The following is a 22,741-nucleotide window of genomic DNA, read 5'->3' on the forward strand; positions in this document are numbered from 1 at the left end:
TTTTCCTATAAATAATTTGTCATAAAATTTAAACTGTTATTCCATGTCACTGATCACTAATGGATTAAGTTATTGTTTTCTCTTTAGGATCAGTTACTGGGGAGGAAGAAAGAAGGGGAGGGGAAAAAAAAAAAAAAAAAAAAAAAAAAACACCACCACCACAAACCTCAAGCAAAATCATGTTAATTGTCAAAAGAAAAAAAGGGAACACATTGGATCGACAAAAGATACATGATTGTGCCTGTAGGAATCACAGCCCCCTAATACAGAACCTAAGCTGACTCTGGAACTTTCTCCACATCCAAAATCCCCACCTCTGCTATCCCTTATGACTGGCTGGGCACACACAGGCACAAGCCTTGGGGGACTTCAGTTGCTACTAACTTCTTTGAGAATGTGGCTCTGGTTTCCTTGTCTTCTGCTACTCCATCCCCTTCCTCCCACCCTTTTGCACTGCCCTGGATGATCTGCTGTGAGTTGCTCCTATCCCATGCAAGATACCATACTGGTGTGCCTAAGGCCTCCTCCTTTGGTGCGTGATGAAATTTTTAACACAAACCACTTCATCTAGTGGGTCAGAAAAATTAGCAAGCTGTTTCCTAGCCTTGCTGGGCCCTGTAGCCCAGCCTCTGCAGCTCCTTCAGCTTTTATGGCTGTTGTCTGCTCTGCCCTGATTGTTTTTTGCCCTCCTAATCAACACTGTGGAGTGAACAATCCTTCCCTGTGAACTCCTGCACTCTGTCACAGCGCTCAGGCAGCTCCTTGTCAGCAGAGTGCCACAGAGCCCTACAGGCATTAACTCATTAATCCTCACACCCCCCTGATGATACGGGCAGCTATTATTATCCCCCTTTTTTGTGGGGAAGAGAGGAAACTCTCCAAGATTGAACATCTGAACCCAAGGTCACAGGGGAAGCACGGCCAGGCTGGTCTCTTGCTCTCTTGTGTCCAGGTCCTTCTGGAGGAGCTGCAATGCCTCCTCACAGCTGGGAAATGCTTTTATAGTCAGGGCTTACACCCACACAGCAGGAAGCAGGAGCATTGAAATTATTTGAGAAAATCTGAGGCATTCGTGGAGGGCACCCTACAGTGCACAGGGCACAGAAACACCTTTGGGTCAAAAAAACAAGATCACGAGGTCTCACCAGACTAAACCTGGGCAGACAGTTTACTTTGTGTCATTGCTCACATTGCCAGTGGTGTTCACCATCAATGGAAAGCCAGACTGTGTTAGGATGGCTGGGATGAGTCCTTGGAATGTCCTTGGAGGGGAGGGGAAGTGAGCAGCCCAGGATGTGCCTTGGGTCACTCCCACCTTGTATCCTTCCCCTGATCCACTCTTCTCCTGCACAACCACTTGCTACCCCAAATCACTTCAAATAGAACCACCCCAAGAGAAACCACACCTGTAACATCACAGAACAAACCATCATGGAGCAAAACTGTCAGAAAGTGTAATTCTGAGGACAGCAGAATAATGGTAAAACCCTCTTCATTCACAGAAATCAAATTGCTCAGTTTCTTTCTTCCTCTGTTTTTGCCATCTGTAAAGCCATCATGATGGTGGCATGAGTTTGTTGCAGACCTGCTTTTCTACAACATGATATTGAAGATCAGAATTTATTCCTCCTCAAAGTGAAAATGATATATTGAAACCTCTTCTTCATCTCGTTGCCAAGTGAAATCTGTGTTTTATAGCCATGTCTAAAAATGGGTAACTTAAGTTTTCAGACTAATTGGAAACATGAAATTAAGGCACCTTTGAACAACTGTATTTGGAAAAAAACAGGCAGAGATTTAATCTTTCATGAAAGACCTCAGCAGAGACTTTTGCCCCCTCCACCCGGATAGCTTGATGCTGTCCAGATGTTTGCTGTATGATGGGTGTGCACCTTCTGTCTCTGATGAAGAAACCAGCCCAGACATCCCTGGGTTCCTTTCTTTTTACAGCTTAAGAGGATTCAAACCTGTTTTGTCCTAGACTGTCTACTCACATTATCATTAGGGATAGGCAAATCACAATGGGAGAGAAAGGCTGGCTTAGGTCAGTACTGAAAGTTTTGTTGCCTAGGCAAACTCAGCCTAAATACTCATGAATTCAAAGGGTTTTAGCCTGCCAGGATATAGTAAATCCATAGCTTTTAATTTCTGGGTTTGCAAAAAAAAATATTCAGAGATCAACTTTTCTTACACGATTAGTCTATTTATATTCTGGATAAGAAGACTAGAGGTAATGTGACAGCAATGACAAAAAATTATTCTGTGGATTTATTAAAATTCCATCATTATGTTAAATCCACTGCATGGCTGCATAAATCAAGCATTTGTATGTGACTGAAGAGAAGAAATATGTCACCAAAGCCATTCTGCATATTGAGAATGGTGGAATGAGAAGAAAAAAAATGAAAACTTTTCAATTCAGCTACAAATTAATTGCAGTTTCAGTTGCAGCTACAATTAATTGCAGCTACAAGGTAATTGCAGTTTCCCTTTCAGACTCAGGGTGGATTCTGGTTTTGATCAAAACCAAGGAAATAACACAAATAAAGAGAAAAAGCTCTGAGTTTAAAATAGATTTTTTTTTCCCACATTCTAGGTTAGTTATTCAGTACAAAGGTGGTGTCTGGTGTGCACTGGCAAATCCAGGAGGATGCATAGTGTTAAAGCTACCAAATCATTTGTAATAATCTTTTTGTCACTGCTAATACCATCAGCTGTGGTGGTAAGAACCTGCAGAAATTAGTGCAAAGCCAGACAAGCCTTCAAGTCGCATTTTTATAATTAAGAAACAATTCATGTGGGAAAAGACGAAGAGCAAAACAATGAATAAATTACTGGCTTGGCATTTCATAGAGCCAGTAGAATTCTAAAGTGACTGAATTATCACGCATATAAGCGAGATAAGGAAATAAACCAGAGTGAGGTAGACAAATTTATTCCTGATGCTACCCAACACTCTTGAAATACAGAGTTTTATGAAAGATAAGTGATTGCTCTTTGACTGTATTGTGGAATAGCAGGCTGGCCCTGCTCTGAGCAGGAGGCTGGCCCAGAGGCCACTTCCTACCTAAAAAATCTGATTGTCTGCATTTTCCAGCCCTGTTCAGAGGACTGGCTTCCCCACAGAACTGCAGTGTAAGGTCCTGGAGCAGCTAGGCTTTCTGTGGAGAAAGAGGTGTAGCAGAATCTTACCTTAAGTATATTTCAAGACTTTAGTCAGTGAGCTCAGAAGAGATTATTGAGAGGATCCCAGCTCTGTGTTTTCAAAATTAACAACCACTGCACAAAAATACGGAACAGCTGTACCACTCTTCCATCACAAACTAATTTCTGTCTGAAAGGTTTTGAACACGGGTGAAGTACAGGTTATCTTGGCTGAGCTGTGTTATCAATAAATTACTTGAAATAGGAAGATTAACCCCTTATATCTATCATCGTCATAATATTGGCCATTGACTAGAACATGAAGTGAAAATTAATAAAAAAAAAGGAAAAAATGCTCAATTTTACTGTGCAAGTGAGTGGAACAGGTAATAGGAAAGAATTATAGAATTACTAAGACTTCCAAGACCATCAGGTCCAGCTTTCAACCAAAAATGAAGGTGGCAAATTTAGAGTCGTATCCTCTACTGGGCACAGATATTGGCTAAGACATGGGAGCACACAGAGCCTCCTTCCTAAGCTGCTTATTCTTTGTGACTCTGTGTACACTGAAAGGCTCATTTCCAGAGTGTTCTAACCAACTTCCTCTGAAGTCCCCTTCTGGTGACTCCATCCTGACCATCCCCACTGCCCTGGGCAGGTGTCCGGGATCTGTGTGTGTGAGGAAGGGAGAACACAAAAAACCCCTGGGCAGCAGCTGGGCTCTGTTCACCGCAGGGGAATCCCCAACCAGCTGCTTCCATCCATTTCCCATTGACAATGGCCAGAAAAAACAGAGCAGGGGCCAGGAAATATTAAAGTGTTAACTGCAGACTGTTATCTGTGCTCTGTAATTATGACTGTGATAGAAACTTGGTGCTTTTCTGCCATTGCACTGCTGCTCTCTCAGCCAACATAGCAGATTTCTGTATTTTAATCTCAAGCATGTCATTGCTTACTTGCTCTCTTGAAAGTCAGCTGCCGGGGTGGGAAACTAAGACAACCAGATGTTTTGCTTTTCATGCTGAGGAAGTGAAATTAGAGATCATCTTCCTCAAGATTTTTATGGAAGAAAGTTCAGAAATATAAGGGAAGCTATCTATACATTTAACCCTGTACAGTTTAAACATCAAACCCAGTTGGTCTGATCACTGGTTTAAAAAAGGCAATTAAAAAAAAAAATATATATAGTAAGAATAACATGGAGGGAAGGGTAGAAAACAAGAGTACGAAAATGGAGTAAATAACACCCTTTGTTCTTAGTTATGGCTTGAAAGCTAATTATCTCCTTGATGAAGGGCAAGTAAACCTCTAGCACTTAAAAATTACCAGTTTAAAAGTCCAACAATGTTTATATTTCAAAAATATATTTCTACATCTGCCGTTCATAATCTGATGCTTCAAGGCACCCACTGCTAAAACTGATGCAGAGCTCTTATTGCAAATTGCCCACATGTTGTGGCTGGCGTCCTAAATACAAATGCAAAAATCCCAGTATTTTTCTTGTGGTCTGTTTTTTCAAGGCCTATCTGACAGTCTTCAAAAGGGCTGTTGCAATGTCAAGGCAGAGGGGTAGGAGGTTTTTAGGCAAGCAGCCTAGAGTGGGAAGGTTTCCTGCATTGCCAGCTTTTGGCAATCAGTGCTGCGTGAAGGAACATTCATGCCACAGCCATATTCATCTCCTCAGTGTTATCACAAATGGGAAATCAAACATTTTGTCTCACAACAGAATACACTGGCTGGCTTGCACCCATATCCCTTTAATTTCATTTGTGCTAGCTGCAAATCTGTTTCTCATTTAGCTGCAGCTTCTTTCTCAACTGTCTCACTTTTGTGTGTGTGTGTTGTACTGCAAGTGAATTTGTATTTAGAGGTGAATACTGCCTCCAGCCACAATTCCTAATTCAAGTCCTATTCAACTCTGAGACTGTTTAGATTTAAACTTTAGCCCAGATCAAACGTTTTTCAGTTGACTTCTGCCTTTGATACAGCACAAATCGAATCCCTGGAGCTGAAGACCTTTGGACTATTGCAGCGTTGAAATATGAATCCATACCAAATCCACAGCTTGAGCTCATTTCTTGAGGGTAGTGGCGAGGTCCACACATGAAACCTTGCTCATGTTTCCTATCACTCTCCTTATGTCGTTGGCATTAATTCACCCATCACATTTCAGCTGGGATTTTGCATATTCAGGCCTCCCAGTCCATGTCCTGCCTGGAGATGCTCCAAAAAGAAAAACCAAAAGTGACCCTACATTAGAAAATCAGTGTCATTTGAACCTCCCACTGAAATGCAAGGCTCAGATATTGAACAATGCAGCCACTCCGAGCCTGCTCTTAAATCTTCTGGAACAGCTCCAGGAGCAGAACAGGAGAGGTCCTGAGCTCTTAGAGGGGTCATTTTTATGCACAGCAGAAATGGGAGCATCTTTAATGAAACTGGAACCAGAATCAGGGCAAGCAGAGGGCAGATTTTCCCAGCTCCCAATTCACTGTTTGCTTGCTTATGGCAGAAAACTTAAATTTTTCTTCTCCAAAACAGCACAACAAAAAGTGTTAAAACCCCATGCATGAAGAAGATAATAACATATGGATTCTTCTGTTTGTTTTACTTTTTTAACATATCCTTTTTTTCTAAAAAAACAGTGTATTTTCAGCCCTAAAATATGTTGATACTATTAAAAAAAAAAAACACAAACAAAAACAAACAAAAAAAATTTATAAAGTTTGTGAGGCTGATGATGTAGTTATGCAACATCAGCCCAAGGAAAAATTGTCAAAGAGAATGACAGAGAAGAAATATTCCTTGGACCCCAGGGAAATGCAGGAAATTTTTACACCAAATGATGGCATTTCTCATTTTCTTCATTAAAGAAAACTTCCCCTTAAATTATTACAAAAAACAATCCTTACCTACAAATATCTACTCACTGAGTAATTGGCCTGAACGGATTTAGGTGGTGATGAAGAGCCCTTTCTGCAGCAGTTCTGCTGCTTGGTGCATTGATCTCAGAGTCCTTGTCTCTACCTACGCACAGCTGTGGAATTTTTACTCCCTGAACATTCAAAAATGGTTTTATCCAAGCACTTTTTTAAAAAGACAAGCAAATATGGGTTTCTTGAAGTTGCATGCAAATTTATTTATTTGTTTATAAGATCACAAGGAAAATACTGGAATATTTTTAATTGATTTTTTTCTAGTACATGGAGGAAAAAAGGAAACTACTCTCCTCCTGTGGTGGGTAGATAGCAGAGAAAGAACAGGAATATTTCCAGATACTATCTTGCTAAGTATGAATTTCAGTTGTTTTTCAGACAGCTCTTCTGTGGCAAAATGCGTGTAAGTTTGAACATAAGACGTCATTACAGAATATTCCGATTTTCCCTGCCCATCATGATGGTTTGCTTTACCTAAACACAGGCTGTTGTACAAGAAGGGGTCTATGCAGCTGAAAGCCATCACAGACTGGAAAACCTGGCTGGAACTTTTACGATTCTTTGCATCTCCTCATGTTTTGATTCTTTTTTGTTTGACAAGAAAAGCAATCTCAGGGTGGGTTTCTCAGCTTTTCACAGGCTACAGGTGTAGTCATCAGTCCAGTTTCATTTCTTTTTAGAAAAGCAGTGTCTCCAAAGTATTAAAAAGTGTAATTCTCCAAGTAAGTGTTTTCGTTTCCCATTTTAGTGAGTTATTTGGGAGTGACAATGATGGACATACAACATTTTATTACTGACTTGGTAATGGGAGAGCTTGGCATGTCTTATTTTTTTTCAATAAACTTCCAATAGAAGGAAAAGTTGGAAAGGAAGACAAAATGTTTATAAGCTACAGAATGAATTCTGGGATAGCTCAAAACTGATTCTTTCAAAGTGCGTTCTTAAGTCCTCAAAATGTTACTTAAACTGACAACTATCTACATGGAGGGAGGGCTCCTTCTTGAAGAAACAACTCTCATGCAAAAAGCTTTATTAAAACTCAAAATCATCTATATGAACTGCTAATCTAACAATTAATGTTAATTTCATATTATTGTATAACTGTTAAGATTGGAAAAGACCTCTAAGATCTTTGACTCCACAACTCATGACTCAGCACTGCCATGTTCACCAGTAAACTGTGACATTTAATGATGAGTATCTGATGGTTTGCTGTAGTTTTTTAGCTTTAAAATCCCTGGGAAAGAATTGTTTGCTGGGGGACATGTCACAAATCTAAGTTGCAAGAGAGGTTGCCTAGCGAATTTATCAGGGAAATAAAATGTAAAACTTCTCAGAAGAGCTAAAAAAAAAATACCCCCAACACAAAGACAAGATTTTTTTTCTGTTCTGGTTATGTCACACAGAGTGTTATATTTGTGGTACTGACTGTCATGGAACGTCATGGAGACCAAGAGCAGGAGCTGTTTTAGGAGGGACTAGAGGGATTGATGGGTAATTAGGGTATCTGCTTCAAATAACATTTACACTGCAAATCCGTGTCTTGTCTGCAGTAGCCTTTGCACAGAGATATTCCCTGATGTGGGAATAGGAATGGTGACCTCCATGGCAGCTCCAGCAGGGAACCAGGACTGGACCCTGAGCTTCTCTCAGCTGATCAGGTTCCCAAAGAGGCATCTGTAAGGTGCCACCAGTGTGTTCCTATCCTAAAACTTAGTAAACTGATTTTTTTTTTTAATTTACTTTTGACAGAGATCAAAACCTGCCTCTGGTTTCCTATCTGCTCTGTGGGTCCCTGTTGACATCCACACACAGCAAAGGGCAGCACCTGGAGCTCCAGCCCACCTCCTGAGCCCATCCCTGAAAGGTCAGGGATGACCTTTCCAGCTTTCCAGCATCAGTGTCCAGGTGAGAGATTTGATCCTGCTTGAGAAAAGGTGCTGTTCTGTGAGGTGGCTCCAGGTGAACCAGCATGCTCTGCCTGCACTAAACCCCTGCAGAATCTTTTTGGATGGGCTCTAGTACCATTTCCTACCCTAACTGCACTCCAGTGTATAATTTTGGAAAAAAAACCCCAACCAAACTACAACAACAACAACCTGCAACAACAAAACAACAACCATTAAAAAATCCCCAAACAAGTCAAACTAAAATAACAAACGGAGAAAACCCTCACCAATTTTTTCCCTACAGTTTTTTGAAATACATGAGTACACGTTCTGTCCTTTTAACAGGTTTTAAAACAAAAATGTTTTGCAGGAAGAAGACTGTTGGGCCCTTAACACCCCAGACTCAGCTGTGATGTATTTCCCTTGGCAAACCCAATATTAGTTTAGACACATAGGACAGGAATCCTGCAAGTCAGAGTGACCAAAAGAGTGCAGCTCAGTCCTTGGGCAACAAGACATTGGGCAATTTTACTGATATTTGTGGAACAGGAGGTTCCTTCACCCATCACTGGCTTTCGTCCCTCTGCAAATAACCATCCAGAAATCCCTCCTGGAAAGGAACCAGTTTGTCACCAAGAATTTTAATGATCATTCTACCTTTAGGACAAAAAAATCAATTTTACTGTGACATTTATCACTTATTCCACCACAAGCATAAACTGTATTTGAATGGCTTTTCTGAGCTAATCAAACAGTTTATAAATAATTGAATAAATTACTGATTTCCTGTGCACATTTATTATTGATTGAGTCAGGGAACAATCAGGACTGTATCAAGAAACAAAATATACATGTATAAAAAATAAATTCTTTCTCTTAAACATGTCTATAAAATCACAGGTGCAAATTGCTTTTGCAAAATTGCTGCCATGAGAGGCTTCAGGTTCAGTCCTAATGACTTAAGGAAGATATTCACGCACAGATGAAGGGGAAGAATGGGAAGTGGATTTGAGAGAGTTTTACCTCTTTCTACACATGGTTTTAACACTAACCATAGACCCATAGAACAATTAGATGTAAAAATTGCTGTCAGAGGTTACAAAACAAGGAAGATTAAATGCCATAAACAACTGTAAAATCTCCAGAAGAATCAGTTGGATATAGTGACTTTATAATAAAGACCTACAACCCGGTGAAAATATTTAAGGCTGGACCTACAAAAGGGCTCTTTTAGGAGAACTTTTGGATCCAGCCTGGATCGATCCTTAGATTCCATGACAATGCCATGGATCCCATGGATCCTTCATAATAAACCACCCAACCATCAAAAGTTCTGATCTGCAGCAGGGGCATCCCAAGCCTTTCAGGGCTCAGGAATTCTTCTGTGTCCAACCACAATGCGACCCCTCAGAATGGGTGTTCTCTTGACTCACCTACCGCCACAATAAATCAGTTTATCATGAAGTCCATGCTGCTTCCAGCTGAGCATTTTTCCAGCTGGGGTGAACTGAGGGAACTGAGCTGTGGGAGCTGAGAGTGAAACCAGAAATATTGCTCACTACCTCTGCATCAGTCCTTATAATCAGATGAAAAATACCTTAAAAATAAATGCAGAATTATGCAAATAGCATGGATATCAGGATGTCACAGAACTGTGTCTGTTTAACCCAAACACAGCAGAGCAGAGTGTGTCATTCCTTAGAGGAGGACCAGAATACAGCCCTCTCCCTTTCCAGGTTAAACATCACATTCTGTTTGGATCTAAAATGTTTGGAAACTTTCTCAGGATCTTTTCACTTCAAGCACGACTTGTGCCAAACTACCAAACCAAATTAAAGCTGGGGAGCTGTTGGGTGGCACTCAGCTGAGATAAAAGAGGCATTTCCATGAACAAGGCAGGGACCACAAACATTAGCAATATAAACTGATTATACAATCCCTCATTACTGTCAGAGTGACTAAAATTTTCAGTATCAGGCTCCTGAGGCCCAGGGAATACCTCCAAATTAAATAAATGCAATAGAACCCAAGATGTAGCATTTAAGAGCCACCAGAAAAAGCTCTAAGCCCCAGACAAAGCCCTAAACCAGATAAATATTACCCAGGCCTAAGCCCAAACAGTTCACAGTATCAGAACCGGAAACTCTTAAAGTTTATTGGGACTGACATGGGAGTGAAAGTAACTCCTCTCTGCATGTGATTCAAGGAAAAATAAAGCCAAATATTTCCAGAGTTGCAGTTCTACCAGTAGGCTCCCTCACTCATTTCACCACTGGTCAGAATTTAAAACATATAAAATCCATTGTTAACACTAAACTTTGAGTACTGTTGTGTGTGAAAAGTGAATTAATTTCAAATTCTCTCTGTAGACAGCTCCAGTTTTACTGAATAATGTAGCAAATAAAATTTTTATTTTCCCTTTTTTAAGAGAAAATTCAAAATTAAAATATTAAAAATATTTTAATTTAGTTATTCATACTTTTCTTGCAGTGATTTTCTACAGAAAGTTGCCTGAAAGCCAAAAATTACTCCTTATGCTTTTCAGGTAATGTACATTAAGACCAGTGCTGAGTACCAAAGACACCCTGAACAAGACCTCTTTTATAATGTGATATTTGTATTTATTATTGTAGGATTTTGATCGTGCAGAGTTGCTTTAAGGACACTAGTGTTCCTCCTATCATTTTGTATATTGTTGTAGAGCCTCCAAAATGCATATGGTTTTATGGTCAAGGAATATGTGAAACCATAATCTTGCTGCAGGTAATCAGAGCTGTGAGATTTCTAAACAAGCTATTCATCTGATGGAAAACTGTAGCAATCAGAGAGGTTTTATCAGGGAGGAACAAAAAAATAAAACATTGTTCACGTTTATACATTAGTATGTTACAGTAAAGGCTTACATGTCATAGAGAGATTGTTACCACCCCATGATGATTTAAATACTGAAATAATTAACTTGCCTGACTGAAAAAAAAAAAAAAAAAAGGAATTCAAAGGAAACTAGCCAGAGGCAATTATTGTATTAGCAGTAATATCCTCCTTTGAAAAATAGAAAACCTTCTTTTAAATGTCCTGTGGGTTAAGGATTTTCTTCTGATGTCAACAGAGGGAAGGCAACCTTTCTGCTGGCTCTTTGAAGAAGTGCAGTTCATCACTGTCTCATCTGACACATAGTCATTTTATGCCTTTTTCTGGAGTCAGCTTCATGGGAGGTGCTCAGCACAGCTCCTGCTATGAGATAATAGCACCTTTCCTAGAAAGATAGAAAAGTGGAGTTTGCTGTTCCCTAAAGACATCTCGTCCTGGGAATTACCTGGGGAAGCCAAACCCAGTGCTTGCCCAGCTGAAGCCAAATCCATTTGCACAACAAATGCCTACAGCTTCCCGTGGTCAAGTTCTGACATCTCACTCCTGCCACCCACTAAGCAGACTCTGGGTGCTGGATTTCCACCAGCATTCACCCCAATGCAGGTTCTACAGCCCCAGAGCAAGATTTTCTGCTGGAATACCAAAGAAAACAGCACCATTGTTCAGTCACCCAACAAAAGTCATCCCAGATTAATTCTTCTTGTGATTTTCTTTTTCCTCCTTAAATATGAAGAGGTTGCCTTTGTAGGTTACTACAATAAAAGTTGATAAAACTGCACATGCACAAGCAGAAAATATCATGTGTTGCCATGGAGATAGGTCTCATCTGGCCACTTCACCTACTCCTCCCCCTGCATATTTTTTATGCTGATGATAGATATCTTTCTCTGGGAATTTTTCATCACCCATGTCACCAAAGCCATCCATATCTGAAAAACTGGCCTGAAAAATCACTCGTAGCTGTGTCCTTCATCTGGTGCTCAGCAGACTAAAAGATACTAAATGAACACCTACACCTATTCTTTCAACATCCAAAACATGGGGGAAAGGAAAGGAGAGAGGTGACAGGGAAGATTCATCACCCCCAAAGACAAAACTCCAGAAAAAAATGGGTAATTCTCAGCAGCAGCTGAATTTTGAATAAGTTGTCCCATGTGCCTGAGTAAACTTTACAATATCCTAACTTGTTTGTGCTTCCTCCTACCTTGCTCCCAGTCCTCTCTTTCTTCCCCAGCTGTTGCCAGTGCTCAGTACTCAAAACACAGGCAAAAATTTGGGATAGATTGTCAGATGACAGGATTATTAGTCTAGACATAAGGGATTAAATCAAACTGTTAGATATTCTTGATGGTGAGAATGAGTGTAACAACTTTCTTCTCCAAACTAAAAGGAAAACCAAACAAAACCGGTCCAAACCAAATCAAAACAATTTGAAATCACAACGAATTAATCTCGTGGTGGGCCACAAATCAAATATGCAAATTTAATTTGTGAAAAAAAGCCAAATGACACAATTTTACTCGCTTATGCCTTCCATGCCCCTGCCTTTCCCTGCCTCACCAACGGTGCCTCTGTGGAACCATTCCCTTTTTCCAGGGACCACCAGAACAGAGCACTGGTTTCCTCATCAATTTTGTGCTGTGGATCTGATTCCCTGAGCGGCTCCTGAGAGTCACTAGCTGTTGTCTGCTTCAATAAATCTCTGAAAAAGGAAAACAAAGATGCATTGTTTGAACATGCACTGTCACTGTAGGAGTAAATAAGCACGATTAATGTTTTGCTTTAGAAAATGTCTGGTTTCTGTACCCAGAAAAAACCTGGAGTGTATCTGTTGTTCAGCTGAAATGTAATAATACAAATTGGTTATAAGGAAAGTTGTTTATACAAGCCTCTCTCCACCATTACTTCTTTCCTCTCTTCACTGCTATTATTTATTTTAAATTCTAGTTTAAGTGGATTGGATTTCATCCATAACCAGTATGTGACTGCGTGTTGCCACAATGCCAGCTTCTGCTAGGACCTCACTGAAACCAGCCATTCCCCACCCCTCTTCTTGGTATATGAGAGACTTTCCGATGTTTTCTTTTCTAAAATGATTAAGAAGGCATTCTAGTTTTATTACACTGAATTTTTTAAGGGTTATTTCACAATCAGAGCTTGGGTAGTATCAAATCACCTGTGTATTGCACAAACACAAACCTGCTATAAAATAACATCAGCCAGGTTGTATGCTCAAAAATGGGCAAATATAGAGTTTGAAACAGTCTTAGCCTCTGATTAAAGGCAGTAGCATAATTAATAACAGGAGTCTATCCCCACTCTCCAAGAACTTCTGATATGGTTCAGACCTAGGGGGAAAAAATCAAGTTTGAAACATGACATCCCATCTCCATGTGGAGTGAGTCACCATACTAAGGTCTATTGAATCACTGAACAGCCTGCCTTGTCTGACAGTTCATCCTCTCCCTTTCCACCCTCTTTGCCATCACAATTTTTCACTTGTGGCAGCATCAGTGCCCATATTCCCTTTCCATGTGCAGCTGCTCTTTGCTTCCATTTTGTCTGTCAGTTCTTGATTCAGCACAATTTCCTTTCCTCTTTTCTCTTCCTGACCTGCACTCATCACAGGTGGCTCTCATTTACCCTCTTTCACATCTCTGTACCCAGTGGCCTGATTCTTTTGTTCAGTTTGTTTTTTTTTTTTTTTTCATATACCTTTGACCCTCATCACCCACATTTCCCCTCCCCTGTGTCATGGCAGGTTCAGCCTTTTTGTTGTCCGGTCTAAAGTTGAGGCACCTTTCCCACTTCTCCTTTTCTAATCCCTTATTACCCACTAACTTCCAAATTCTACTTCCCTTTCACTGTTTCACATTTCCACCTCCATCCCCTCCTTCCTGGGCTCCTTATCAACATTTTTTTGTACTTTGACATTGACATTCACATCCAGCACTCCCTGCCATCTTGCTGAAGCGCAAGGAAGCACAGGAGAGAGTTGCCCTTTATTTTCTCTTCTGTTTAACCTAAATCCAACTGTATAGGAGATTACAGGTGAAATTCCAATGGAATTCCTGCCAAGTTCTTGGCTTTGACAAGTTCAGCATGGACAAGTATCTTCATCACTTCCAGAGTTACACTAATAATCTCTTTAAAATGCTTATAATTAATAAAGGCTTTTCCGTGCATCATAAAAGCCACTTTTCTGCCAGCACTCAAATTGCTGTAACTTCTCAGAGAAAATTTGCCAGGATTCCTTCCAACAAGAACAAAATAATATGGTTTTATTCATTCTTGGTTTTGGAAAAAGAAAGCCCAAACAGGTATTTTCTTCATAATTACAGTCAGTCAGCCTGAGGCACACACCTCACCTGGAAAGCTGAAGTTCAAGTGGTTAATGTTGAGCAGAGTTTAAAGCAGCAGTGAACTGCAAGCAGTGAAAATAAGGACACCCTTATATTGTGCTGCAGCCAGTCTCTCCTTCAAAGTCAATTATGTACTTTGCTTTTTACTATTAGATCAAGGTTCTGGGTGTTGCATATAAAACACAAAAATTACCAAGAACTGGGTCTGTTGTAAAAGCCGCACAGAAATGTCATCTGCTCTCTCCTGAGAGTGCTGCAGCTCGGGTTTCCAGAACATATTTGGCTTTGACTGAAAATAGTGTTTTCCTCAGAGTGCATCTAGGACTGGTGAACTCCGTGTCTTCGATGTGGTATCCTCTCTTGTTCAGCTGAGTGGAAGTTTTTAGCGAACTCTCAAGGCCAAGTGATTTTTAAATTAGATTCACTGAAGCCCTGATGTGCTCTTACAAAAATCAAACAAAGGGAACACCATCTTTTTTTAAAAACAGCACAGGGAGAAAAAAAATAGCCTCACATCCAGAGCCTTGTCCCATCTTATCTCTGACAACACGTGCGAGAGGATGCACCACAGCAGTGGTGGAATGGGGTGGGATTATTGTATTAAGGCTCTATTTATACCAGGGAGTTCAGAAAGAGCTGTCAGAGCAGAGATGTTGTAACATGTCCTTTGCATTAGTAGGGCTTGGAAGCGCAGCTTAAAACCCCTGCCATCACGTTTGCTTCTTGGCAAGCCTAACACACCGTGTCTCTTTGCTCTAAGCAAGCCTTGTCGAGCAAAAGGCTCTTGCTGCTGCACTCCTATATTCCTATTCTTTAATATAGCACATTACCCAAGTGCCTCTGAAGCAAAGAATTGTAACAGAGTTGTAAGAAGTGAAAAAACAAAAAACAAAAATTTAGCCATTTTCATCTTCTTTTCATTTTGTATCACCTAACTCCCTGACTTTATAGGGTTTTTGTCTAAAAAGGCATAACATGCTTTGGTTCCAAACAGGGAAATAATTTTCCCTGTTAACTCCAAATATGAACAAATGTTCCAAATCCATGTAAAATCAGAATTCTCAGTTTTAGACAAAAATCAAAATCCAAGAAAGAGTTTCCCCTTGAGATTGTAAGTAATTTACTGTGTATAACACAACAGCCTGATGTCAAGAAAAGATGAAAGAGGAGTTCACAGGAAACTTCAGTCTCTTTTGGGGATGTGGAAAATCAGAGAAAGCAAAAAAATCAAGGCCAGAAAATTAGACAAGCTAAAAGCAACAGCTTCTAGATCAGCTGAATTTTATGGATGGCCAGAATAGTCTAGAAAAATAGGTTTATTTGTAATACAAATATGATTATTTGCAATAGTTTCAAGAAATTTCCCATATAAAACTTACTTCAGTTTCCCAAATCAAACTTATTTCTGGGTTGCTGATTCAGACTGTCTTTCTGAGGAGTCTCAGTGAAAACCCCTCAGAGCAGTTCTCTGAAGAGAAACAGAATTGTTTTGTTGCATCTCAATTTACTCTGTTTGGAAGCGATAGTTATTAAACATACAAAACTCTCTGGACTTAAATGTCTTGAATTTTTGAACACCATAAATCTCCATGAAGGAAAGCACTGTCTCCCTCCAGGCAATGTGGCAATTGCAGGCAATTTAGAAGTCAGGATCTTTTTTTTTAGCCAAGTAAAATTATGAGCACTTCTATATCAATTCAAAATCTGGTATCTGTTGACTACCAGTGCACAAAACCACTGAAATTAGAAACATTCTTTCAAATTTATGTTTAGCTACAGGATTGATTTGCTTATTGAACTTCCCCTACACTTAGGAATAATAAATGAAGGTTGATCAAAACAGCTAGATGCTCAGGAATTAAGCTGAGTTTCCAACTTGCACAAATAGGAATTTTTCACCTTTTTTGGTTTTTTTCCTCCCCATTCACTTTCAAATTCAGCAATAAAATTTGTAAACAACATTGAAATGCGATAAAGAATAAATCCCACAATTTCATTCTCATTTCCAGCTTCACAGAGCAGAATTGCAAGAATTTATGGAGCTGGCGTTCTTCTACACAGCCTTCTCTCTATTTGGTTTGCATTCTGAAATAAAATTACCAGAACGAAGCTTTTTCCTTTGCTGTTTGTACCATTATGAGTGCCTTCATGAGGGAGACTCTGGCATGTATTGGATGCTCAGAAACCTCTCTCTACAAACACAGATTTATCCAAATGACTGCAGCCCTGGAGAGGGATCAAAGCACATGGAATCAAGTAGCAAAAGAACTTCTTGGTATTTAAAATCACTGGTTCAATAAGAACAGCTAATTCAAAACTGCAAGAGGCATCTCCCACTACCTAAGTCCTGGAGTTTTATTCCATTAGAACTAGATTAAAAACTTATTTTAAATATATTCAAAGAAATTAACTTCAATCACATCACAGCAAAGTATCCTGTTGGGTCACCCTTGTTCAGCCTGTCTTGATTTCAGCATCAAATTCCTTGGGTTAGTGTAATCAACTCCAACCATCCTTCCTCCTGCCTCAAAAAAAATCACTTTAAAAGCAGTCTTCATGTGAAAAGATCTTTGGGGAGGAATTCTGGTAAAGCTTTTAAGTTGAATTTTCATCCTAATTCAGTCTGAAATATTTCCACAGATTGCAAGCTAATTCCCTGCTTCTATTGAATTAATTCAATTTCAGGGTTTCAGGGGTGGAATGAACAACAGTACAAAAAAACGCACGAAGAAGTTTTAAAAGCCTAATTGTAAAAATATTATCTTTTAATTTTTTTTTTTTTGTGACTCAGAGAAAATTCCACTCTTCTTTATGTAATCTGTGACTCCCATTGAAGTCATGAGCATGAGTTCCCAAGAGGGCATTAACCAAAACTTTGTGAAAGACATTGTTTGCAGAATTTGTAACAATATTGCATTTTATCTTTCAGCAAAGCTCAAAACAACCTTCAGAATCCTTTGCCATTTTCTCTCAATCACTTCTTCTGGCAGTACCACATGCCTACTCCAGGAAAAAAACCACCCCAAACAGTCACGGGTGGGAAATACACCTGGGTTTCCTATGCATTTTAATATATATATTAACTTAAATCCTATTTCATCATATCCTAGCTGGAAGTAAAGCGTGGGAACGTAAAATAGAGACCCATTCCTTCTTTTCTGCAGCCTTACCCTAACTGTGGCCATATATTCTGATCTCTCACTCGTTTTACCCCAGCAAGAGATGCAACATCCCTGCAGGCAGCTGAATCTGGCTTATACCTGTAAAAGACTGCAGGTGTGGAGACTTTGAAGGGACATGATGTTTACTCAGACATTCAGGACCCTCATGACATATATGCACTTTCATTTATTTTATAAAGCCAAGCAGAAACTGCCATCTAAACACTACATGAGAAGTAGACTGGGGTCCTACATCTTCTTTAAAGCTAATGAAATTTAATCATTCATTCCCCAGCTTCTAAAAAGGACTTCTAATCATTAAGTTACAGCCAACATAGAGGAAAGAATAGGGATTAAAACCAAGAATGTGCTTCCAGGAGCATGTCAGCCATTGGGCTGCAAAGCTGTGGATCCAGAGCATCAGGGGAAATGCTGGTCTTGCATTTTTCCTCTGCAGAGTGAGGGAACATCAGCAAGGGTTTGGAAATGAGGGGATTTCTCTGGCTGAGGAAAACATGGCTTGACAGCTCAACTTTTTAGAGAAATTGAAGGTCTCTCCTCCTCCTTCTCAATCCATTATTTTTGACTCTTCAGTCACTTAAGAGAAGAATAAATGCACAGGGGAACAGACTACAGCAATTTCATGGCAAGGTGAAATTTCATGATTATTTTGATTTCATGCATCACACTTGGGCTGGAGATTTACTAGAGCAAAGTGGTGTGGGCAGAAATGACAGTGAGAAATGCTGCAGAGGGAGATTTCAGGATTCATCACTTCTGGTGAGACCTGGATGAGACTACCACAGGGAGTTGCACGTTCCCCACAGCTAATCCTCACCAGCCTCATTTGCTTTCATCTACATCATAAAAAAAAATCTACTTCCAGGAAAGATAAAGCAAATCTGGATGCCATATTTAGTTAAAAGGACCAAAGGCATCACACAGACCCTGTTCACACCCACAAGGCCCCAGTGCTGCCTTTGTGGGTTCTGAGGTGGCGTATGGTACAGCTCACAGAAAAAAAAGCAAAATCCAGGTATTCTCACTGTGTATTTCTGGTTAAAGAAGATCACTGTCAAATACATCATCTCCTAGGAGAAATGTGTCTAAGGACTATGACACCAGCATCTTAAAGGAACAGCGAGTTCTGCTGTGTACACACAGGCAGCCACAGAACTTGATGAATCTGCTTAATTGCTCATATCCCAATTGCTTTTGTAGCAACCATCTGCAACCTACAACTCCAAGCTACCACAGAAAAACAAAGCACTAATAATGAATGCCTAAGAGCCAGTTTGGAAATGCATCAAAGGCAGAAATGTGTCCTAATAAGCCACCTGTCTAAAGTTCAGCAAATTAAAGAACACAGAAGCCAGCACAGTTTTAACAGGGATCAAATATTTTTTTTTACTATTTGGTGATGTCTGTCTGTCACCAGCTTGTGCCTGTGTCTGTTGTCCAAAAGGAATATGATAATGGGTGAAAAGATCCTCTCACCAACACCTCTGCAGTCCCACTGATGTCATGTGCTGGTCATTGCATGGGTGTAGAGCAGACCAGGATATGACCTGGGCTCAGGGATGGAATTCATCCTCCAGAGAGGCCAGAATCCACCTGGGGATTATGGAAACAAGCAAACCTGAATCAGAATAAAGGCTTTTTGAATTCTTTTTTAAAACATTTATTTTTAAATTATTAAAAAAAAAAAAAATCCCTTGTGAATGGATGAATGATGATCTTTCTTTTGCCAACACTACACAACAACTTCTAAAGATTCCCACTTGCTTCTCTTTTTAATGGTAGTCATGTTCATAACTAGCACATTTGAGGTGCTAAATCTGAGAACTTGGAATATCAGAAGTTAAAGAAAGAAAAAGGAATTTGAAAAATAATTCTGTATTTACTGATTATGTCACACTAATACATTTCGTGATGTAATTAGCTACCTACAAACTAGAATTTTTCCCTGCTGTTCCCAATACACTCTCATTCAGTGACTCTGGGTCAGATGCATGCTGAGGCAGGGTAGAAAAATTTTGTCCACAGAAATTTGAAAGGACAAATTTTCTACTTTAATGTGGCTTGATTTTAATTTAAAGCAATAGTAGAAGCCACTATTGAAACATTTTGGTGCTACAATTTCCAGCTACAACAGCAAACTAAGGATCCTTTTCACTCTTTTTTTGTCTTGTTTAAATTGCTGGAAAGGCTGTGGAACAGGATGAGGAGCTGCAAAGGCGGAACCAGTCCTCACATCAGCGTTCTGAACAGCAATGCACCAGAAAAAAGCAAATAGAACCCAAAAACCCCTGAGATGCTGAGTTTTCCTTGGAGAAAACGCTGTATTTGAAGGGGAAGAGTGTTATAGGTCAGTTTTGGACTGCCCATGACAATGTGGTACCTCCACAGCTCATGTGAAGCATAGTGCAGCAGCCCTAAAATCTGGCCCAGGGACCTGGTGATGCTATGATGATTTTTTGCCTTTTATTTTTATAAACCTTTGTATATCCTCAGTATTCTCAACATGCATACTTGTAATTCTTTAAACCCAGTATCTTAACATAGTCCTAATATCCTTCTAAACCAGTGTTATAGGTTAGTACAGTTTGGTTTTTTCGTTATAGAAGAATGTAGAACAATTCTCCACGTCAGGACCTGGGAATTGCTTTGGAAGAGACAGGGACCTATCAGAGGGTTAGTTGGAATATTGGCATCTATTCTAACCACTGAAATTGTTAGCTGCGACTTTGGGAATTACCATCTAAAACCCCTTGCATTTCCTGTAGGCGAGTTCTTTTTCTTCTTTCCTTTGGCCAGAGAGAGACAGGTAACATCAAGCTGGGCCTGCTGCTGTCCCCTTTTGGGGGATCTGGCCTGAGGCCTGGCCGGATTCCATTGGCTCCCGGGTGAAGGGGGAAGGAGAGGTTGCTGTTTTGCAACAACTGCTTTCTCTAAACTTCCCTGGAGCAGGGAGAGATCTCTGCTGGGCCCTGATAAGAGCTATGGGCACCATTTGGGCTGAGGCCACCCCAATTTATACCGAGGGGTGGCTGAGAAGGCATTTATGATCCTGTCTGGGTTTTTTTTATGATTCCGGACTGCCCGGGTGCTCCGATCTCTGATGTTTCTGTGAGTGCTTCCTCCCTCACCAGCTTGGCCTTGAACATCGAACACCACGAGAGAGAGAGAGAGACAAAGACCCCGAGCAGATTTAACCCTTGCGTAGCAACATGAAGCTTCCAGAGCTTGGCCCTTCTCTGACAGAGTAAGAAAGGACAGAGTGAACATAAAGAACAACAGCATGAAGTCAGTCGAAAGAGTGAAAAGACTATTGGGACAGAGGGTTGAAGAGTTGGTTGTTCCCTTCTTACTTGAGCCATGGAAATGAACTCTATATTTAGATCATTCCTTTAAATCATGGGAAAGATGCATTTGGGGAGATGATTGTTTCAATTTGTGTGTGAATTTGAGCAAAGGTGTTTGTGATGAACTAAGTAATATCCTATAAGATGCTTGAACAGAGATAAAGATGAGAAGCCTCCTGCACCAGTGAAGAAGTGAGAAGATATCTCTGTACTTTGGGGTGAAGAACCCTTTGCTTTAGAGTTATTCATCTTTAAAAGCTGACACCCCAGTATGCAAAAGTCTAAGACCCATGACCCATAAGCAGCTTGGGAACCTGCTCCTGGGAGGGTCTCAAAGGCAGGTTTCCCTGGGTGGCTGTTTTTGTGACAGTTTAAAACCCACAAGAGAACTGTTCTAAGTTGTCAGTGGCATCCATGACTCTAAAAGATACTCTTCTCCTAATGAATTGATGAAAGACTATTGTCAGATGGTGAAACTGACTGAAAATTACAAGTTTTGTCTCTTTATGTTGTTCTGTTAAAAAATGAACAGTTTGTAAGGGGAGGGAAGAGTGGGTTTGAATTTTCATTCCGTTTTAGTCGGTTTTTTCCAACTTTCTTTTTTTTCTATTCTTTTAGTGTATGCTAATAAAGCTATTTGTTAATTTTAAAGTTGAGCCTACTTTGTTTTTCTCCTAGTCTCTCTCCCACAGAAAGAGTTAAGTACCAAGACCAAAATTTAGTGAACATAAAACCACTACATTAATTGAGTGTTTCTGCTCAGTTTGAAATTAAAACTATGACAACCAGAAGACCAAACTTCTAAAAACATCACTGTTAAAAACCAAAACCACTTTATGCTATTTTAAAAAGCCAAGACCCTCTCTAGAGCATGTTCTGTAAACCTATCTAAAAGAGAATACTTTAGAATAAAGGAATGTCACACCATTAATTTAAACCTATCATTGGAGAATCTTTATCAGATACGTTAATTTGCAAAGGCTATAAAATTATATATGTGATATACCATATGTGTGTATTTTGGCATATTCCACCTTGACAAATTATTACACCATAAAAATCTTTATTAAATACTGAAATAAAACCCCTTTTATCCCTTAACCATGTCTAACTCTTAATTCTAAAACAAACAACAACAAAAACAACCCAGCAAATTTCCGTAGCTATGACATTGGCATGCCAAGGATAAAACATTTGATTGGGAACTTTCTTTTGCAACTGTGGTTGAACAAAAGTGCTGCTCCAGCATGCCAGGGAGTTCTTGACAGGATGCTTCAGGCAGACAGGGTGTACCTGCCTTCCCTCAGCAGCTCAAGGTGTGTTATCCAACCTGGGAGTAGAAGGCAAGAGTTACAACATGAGAAACTAAATCCTTCCAATTAAAAGTTGCATTGACATTAGGGGGAAAAAGAAAACCAAAAAACCAACAAGGAAATGGTAGAAAACAGCAATTCCATAATCAAGCCAAAACTTATTTTGAAGTTTTAACTGGTGTGTTGAAGACCAGCTATATCTGGGAAATTGGACCTTATTATCACAGAATCTCAGAATAAAAGTTGGAAAAAGACATACAAGATTCTCAAGTCCGACATTCTCCCACACACCCCCTTGCCCAATAATCCTTATCATGAGTGCTACACCTTCTTGGTTTTGGTGTTGAACACTTCCAGGGATGATGACTCAACCAATTCCCCTGGCAGCCCCTTCCAAAGTTTCACTGAAGCTTCTTTTCAGTGAAGAGATTGTTCCTAATTTCTTACTGTAACCCACCCTAGTGCAACTTGGGTTCATTTCTTCTCGTCCTAAAGTAACAAAAGGGAAGTTTGACCCTTCTCGAAGCCTGGGCAGTTAGTTAAATTGTTTTTTCATCATATGTCCCATGAAGAAATGAGAACTCAGGAAATGTGTTATCTGTCTGCTGTCTAAAGCTACAAGTGCAGTCCTCTGTCTGTGCTTCATGGTGGCAAATGGAGAGTATCAAGTGCTGGAAGCATCCTGCCTCTAAAATATGAA

At 39.9% G+C, this 22,741-nt stretch overlaps 1 protein-coding gene across 1 annotated transcript in view; it reads left to right on the top strand.

Moving 5' to 3' along the window:
- TMEM167A (transmembrane protein 167A) overlaps positions 1-21,379 on the top strand; it is a 60,355-nt gene extending 38,976 nt beyond the window's left edge. The window contains exons 5-6 of the transcript XR_005704391.2: positions 7,833-7,988; positions 20,516-21,379. The gene's annotated coding sequence lies outside the window, so the exon portion shown is untranslated. The remainder of the gene's footprint in view (positions 1-7,832; positions 7,989-20,515) is intronic.
- Positions 21,380-22,741: the final 1,362 nt, after the last annotated feature.

The sequence above is a fragment of the Hirundo rustica genome, chromosome Z (genome assembly GCF_015227805.2).
Source record: "Hirundo rustica isolate bHirRus1 chromosome Z, bHirRus1.pri.v3, whole genome shotgun sequence".
Taxonomy (NCBI): domain Eukaryota; kingdom Metazoa; phylum Chordata; class Aves; order Passeriformes; family Hirundinidae; genus Hirundo; species Hirundo rustica.